The sequence below is a fragment of the Castor canadensis genome, chromosome 2, assembly GCF_047511655.1.
Source record: "Castor canadensis chromosome 2, mCasCan1.hap1v2, whole genome shotgun sequence".
In the NCBI taxonomy this organism is placed as follows: domain Eukaryota; kingdom Metazoa; phylum Chordata; class Mammalia; order Rodentia; family Castoridae; genus Castor; species Castor canadensis.
Genome location: NC_133387.1, coordinates 89,701,933 through 89,707,932, shown reverse-complemented (window position 1 = coordinate 89,707,932; position 6,000 = coordinate 89,701,933). Strand labels below are relative to the sequence as shown.

The 6,000-nt window shown below is 39.5% G+C and overlaps 1 non-coding gene across 1 annotated transcript; it reads right to left on the bottom strand.

Moving 5' to 3' along the window:
- Positions 1-458: 458 nt before the first annotated feature.
- On the bottom strand, positions 459-565 carry LOC141420971 (U6 spliceosomal RNA). The gene has a single exon (XR_012445680.1). It is a non-coding gene; the product is annotated as a U6 spliceosomal RNA (small nuclear RNA).
- Between the last annotated feature and the right edge of the window lie 5,435 nt (positions 566-6,000).

The window sequence follows — 6,000 nt, the reverse complement described above, 5'->3', positions numbered from 1 at the left end:
TTGCATATCTACAGAGATAGCTAGAAGTAAAAATAATAGTAGGCATTTGTGAGGAAACAAACCAGTTATAAATTTTATATACTTCTGGTGGGAGTGTAAATTTTTACAGCCATTTTAGAAAAGTATATCCTAAAGTTTAACATATACATACTTATGACCCAGGAATTCAACTGCATATGTGCCCAACAGTTATGTGTGCTTGCATATACACTGAAAGATGTACTTACCAGTGTCCACATCGATATTATTTGTATAGTAAAAGACTAAAAACAACCTAAATATTCATCAGTTGTAGAATGGATAAATAAATTGTGACATATTTATTTAAAACAAGTATTATGCAGCAATGAGACTGAACTATTTCTACATGCAGTAACACAGATAGAGGATATAAAGTTGAATCAAACAATGTACACATAGGAGAGTATATCCCATATGATTTTTTTTTTTTTTTTTTTTTTTATATGGAACGCTTCACGAATTTGCGTGTCATCCTTGCGCAGGGGCCATGCTAATCTTCTCTGTATCGTTCCAATTTTAGTATATGTGCTGCCGAAGCGAGCACCCATATGATTTTATTTATTTAAATTTCCAGGCTGGGACTGTAGCTCAGTGGAAAAGCATGTGCTTAGCAGTTGTGCGGCCCTGGGTTAAATCTCCAGCACCAAAAAGAAAAATAATTCAAAGCAGGAAAAACGAATCCATCATGGGAAATCATTGCTGAGGGGGTCAAGCATAGCTTCTGAGTCTTTAACGCTGTCTGAGTGGTGATATCCTATCATGGGTTGTCAATCTATATGCTTATGATTTATGTACATTGTGTTGTATTTGCTATATTTCAATAAATACATTTTTTAAAAAATAAGACAAGTTTTTTGAGTAGTTATAAAGACACCAACAGAACCACTAGATACCTGAACTGAAGAAAAGCAATTTTTGCCTTTCTCCCTCCATATGTAAAACTCAACTTGAGAGCTATTATAGACTTAAACATGAGACCCAGACACTGCCAGATGTTCCCTGTGGAACATCTCACCCTCTGAAATCCTCTGCTCTATCAAGAATCCATTTTCCCATTTGCCTGGCCAACACTGAATCATCCTTCAGGGATCAAGGATGTCACTGCTGCGTTTCAAGTGTCACAACCATAGTTTGCGTAATCAAACAGTGATCAGACAAAGGAGGGGAGAGGGAGGCCTGAAGGGGAGACACAAAGAGGGCATTAGGACAGCAGGCTGGCCCAGGGATGAGAGCTTGGCTTTTAGGTCCAGAAGTGATTGAGTTCAAAGGGTGTTGTTATAGATGAAGATAGGACTGTAACATAAAAAGAAGAGTAGATCGGGGTAGGAGAGGATGAAGAGAAGGAAACCAAGAGTTCATGTTTCAAAAACAGTGAGATGCCTGGGGGCCAGTCCAGTGGAAATGCCCAAGAGAGGATATAGCTGGAGACACAAGAATAAGAGGCAGCTGCCAGTGCTTTCTTTCCTAGAGTTAAATCCAGACCCTTGGAAGGGCTTCCCCCAAATTCTTGTAAACCCACAACTCCCTCTCTTCTATCCCTACCACTACGCCATACCAAGCACACTCACACATACACACACACTACTTTCCTCTACCTTTAAACTCCTGCAAAAACTGCTGCTGGAAGGAATCTAATTTTTAAATGGGGTGAGATGGAGTGAGAAGCTGGATAGAGAAGTGAGCCAGTGAGAATCACAGGCAGAGAGGAAAACTGGTTTCTGAGCCTCTTTAATGCAGATATCTGCAGCCATCTAGTGGCTGATCTTATAACTGGTGGAATTATTACCTGCTGTGAGACCCAAAGGGGACAAAGGCAGCCAGGAAGGGAGGAATGAGGGAAGTGGGAAACAGAAAAGCAAGCTGGTAGGTAGTTATGGAAAGACAGACTTGAGCTGTTCTCAGGGGACCCAGGAGTCATAGGTGCAACTTGAACAGAGCATGTGACCGACACTCACACTGCCTTTGGCAGTCCTTAGTAGCAGCAGCGGCCCCTCTGGGGAGGCTGGCTTCCCGCAGCTGGACTGCCCTCCCATCCTCCCTGGCCCCTGCTCTTTCTTTGACTGATCAGAAGATCTCTCACGTCTGGTCGACGCTGTCCCTTGCTGATGTTTTTCTTCTGATTATTAGTAGGCTTTATTATCAGTACTTGGATATATTATCTCTTATTTGGAAATCCAACAAGCTTTTAATTAGAGAAGCAACAGGAAGGGATATTAAGCTATATTAATGCATCTGAAAACCCAGCACAGCTAAAAGAAAGCTAATCACATAGATAACAGCACTGTTGAAAATTACAGGAACGGCTTCCAGTAAATAACTAAATGCAAAATCCCAGAGAGGGTCAATTACTGTTGGTTAATATTTGTAGTAAAGCCCAGCACTTAGTAATGCCACAGTTTCTTATTCTTGTGGGAAACAAATTAACAAGAGTTGGGATTCCCACTTTAGATACTAATTCTGGTTCATTTTAAGGCCCCCAGATACTATAATAATGAGTTTAATGAAAGTTGGCTTAGAAATAATTCCTTCAACATCAACTCCAAGAAGGGTCCTGAGGATGATTTTCTTTCTAAGTTATATCACAGAAATGAACTTATCTCAGGTCAGAAGATAGGCATTGAATTAGACTATTTGCAAAAAACAGCCACGATTACTTGGCTCCCTAAACCTACTCTTTGAATCTGGACTGCCTTTGACTTATTTTCTCTTACAAAATATAGTGAAGGACATTTGTGGAGACACATGTTTCTGCTGCCTTGGACCCTGTCACCTGCTGGGCAAATACCCTTACGCTAGCCTGGTTCCTGGGCTAGGCTGGTAGAGCACGCCAGCCCACATGGAGCAGAGATAAGACATCCTGGCCAAGGCACCATGACATGCGTGAGAGCTCAGGCAAGTTCTGCAAAGCCATCCACAGCCACAAGAGAGGACCTAACTGACCCCAGCCCTAGACGTCAGTCTTCAGAATCGCAAGCTAAGTAAATGATGGTTATGTTCAGACCCTGAAGTTTGGAGAGGCTTATGATAAAGCAACAGCTAATGTGTACATGTTGAGTATCCCTCATGTGAAATGCTTAGGACCAGAAACGTTTCCAATTACAGGCATTTTGGGGGGGAATTTGGAGTACTGGAGTATATGCAACGAGATATCTAAACACAAAATCCAGTTATGTTCCATATATACATATGTACATACATATGTACATAGATAGCTCAAAGGTGACTTTTTAGGTTTTAAGGTATTTTACAATATTCTTGATAATTTGGTGCTTGATTGTGGAATAATATATGTATGGAATCATGTAGTACTTAAAATTTCCAGATTTTAGAGCAGTTTGGTTTGGGGATTGTGGTTGCTCAATCTGTATAAAGATTATGGATAAATTGCATTGTTGACTATATATTTCTCAACAGATTAAGAAGCTATCATACATTAACAGGGGTACATTTGGAGGCCAGGCTACATGGGATAAAAGAAGAGGAGCCTCCCCCTGTCAGAGGTGTCCAGATTTCCCTTTGGAGTCTTTCAACCTCTGGCATAAGTAACGGTTCAATTATTACTACATTCTAGGTAAGCAGAGAGATGACATTTTCATAAACTACAATTCTGGTTGCTATCATGCCTTGCTAGCATGATATTTCACAATTAATTTATTATATATCTGATTTTTCCTACTCAAAATGTACTTCTACTTCAATTTATTTTGTCACCTACAATTGCACTAATTTTAGGTTTAAATATCTCTTTCAATATATTGATCCTCTGCTTGAAAGTCTTCAAAAAACTCCCGGTTTCTTATTGCCTAAAAATAGTCTCTGAAGGCAAAATTAGCAAAAGAGAAAAGAAAAATTGATATGTTGGACTTTGTAAAATTAAAAATGTCAGTTCTTCTAACTGTACTATTAAGAAAATGAAGAGAGGGTGGTAGAATGTCTCAAATGATAGAGTGCCTGCCTAGCAAGTCTGAGGCTGTGAATTCAAATGAAAGAAAGAAAAGAAAATGAAGAGAAGCCAAAAACTGGGGGCCGGGGGGAAGAGGGGAAATATCTGCAAATCATACATCTGATGAAAGAGTTGTATAGAGAATTATTTTATTTGTGAATCATACATCTGATGAAAGAGTTGTAAAAAGAATGTATTTTTTTAAAGTTTCACAGTGTAATAAGAAATTGAATGAATGAATTTTAGAAAACTAGGCAGAAGATATGAACAGGCATCTAACCAAAGGAAAATGAGTAGAAAATAAACATATGAAAAGATGTTCATCAAAAACAATTAAGTTTCCATAATGTGATAATCATAAGAATCTATAAGAAATGTAGATTTCCACAAGATATCACTACACAACCATTAGAATAGGGCTGTCCAACACCACCAACAACAGGTGTTGGCGAGGATGCGGGGAAAAAGGAACCCTCTTACACTGTTGGTGGGAATGTAGACTAGTACAACCACTCTGGAAAAAAATTTGGAGGCTACTTAAAAAGCTGGACATCGATCTGCCATTTGATCCAGCAATACCACTCTTGGGGATATACCCAAAAGACTGTTACTCCAGAGGCACCTGCACATCCATGTTTATTGCGGCACTATTCACAATAGCCAAGTTATGGAAACAGCCAAGATGCCCCACCACTGACGAATGGATTAAGAAAATGTGGTATCTATACACAATGGAATTTTATGCAGCCATGAAGAAGAACGAAATGTTATCATTCGCTGGTAAATGGATGGAATTGGAGAACATCATTCTGAGTGAGGTTAGCCTGGCTCAAAAAACCAAAAATCGTATGTTCTCCCTCATATGTGGACATTAGATCAAGGGCAAACACAACAAGGGGATTGGGCTATGAGCACATGATAAAAGCGAGAGCACACAAGGGAGGGATGAGGATAGGTAAGACACCTAAAAAACTAGCTAGCATTTGTTGCCCTTAACGCAGAGAAACTAAAGCAGATACCTTAAAGCAACTGAGGCCAATAGGAAAAGGGGAACAGGTACTAGAGAAAAGATTAGATCAAAAAGAATTAACCTAGAAGGTAACACCCACGCACAGGAAATCAATGTGAATCAATGCCCTGTATAGCTATCCTTATCTCAACCAGCAAAAACCCTTGTTCCTTCCTATTATTGCTTATACTCTCTCTACAACAAAATTAGAAATAAGGGCAAAATAGTTTCTGCTGGGTATTGGGGGGGAGAGGGAGGGGGTGGAGTGGATGGTAAGGGAGGGGGTGGGGGCAGGGGGGAGAAATGAACCAAGCCTTGTATGCACATATGAATAATAAAAGAAAAATGAAAAAAAAATATTCTGGGTGAGATGGATAGCAAATAAACAAGATTGGTCATGAGTTAATAATGGCTAAAACTGAATATTATGTTATACTATCCTCTGTGCTTTTGTGTATGCTTGAGATATACCACAATTAAAAGAAAAAAAAAAGAATAGGGCTGTCATTGGAGTATGTTTGTCCTCACCAAAACTCATGCTGGAATTCAACTGCAGTATTGATAGGTTTGTGGAGGGGGGAGAGGACTTTAGAGGTATTGGGTAATGAAAGTTCCATCCTCATGCAGGAACTAATGTAGTCAACATGAAAGTGGGTTAGTTATCATGAAAGCAGGTTTATAAAGCATGCCTGGTTTCTCTCCTAGGTCTCTTTACACACACCCCTCTCCTTCCACCTTCTGTCATGAGGCCCCCGCCAGAAGACAAAAAGATTCTGGTACCATGCTCTTAGACTTTCAGAGGTGTGAGCTAAACAAACCTCTTTTTGAATAAACTACCCAATCTGTGCTATTCAGTTATGTCAACTGCAAATGGACTAAAACAACCTTTTAAAAAAAATCTAACAATTCCAAAAAATGCTGCAGAGCAAGAACAATTCGCATATATTGCAGGTGAGTATGCAAATGTTACAACCACCTTGGAACTCAGTTTCTTCTGGGAGGTTGGTAAAATCATTACATAAACTTC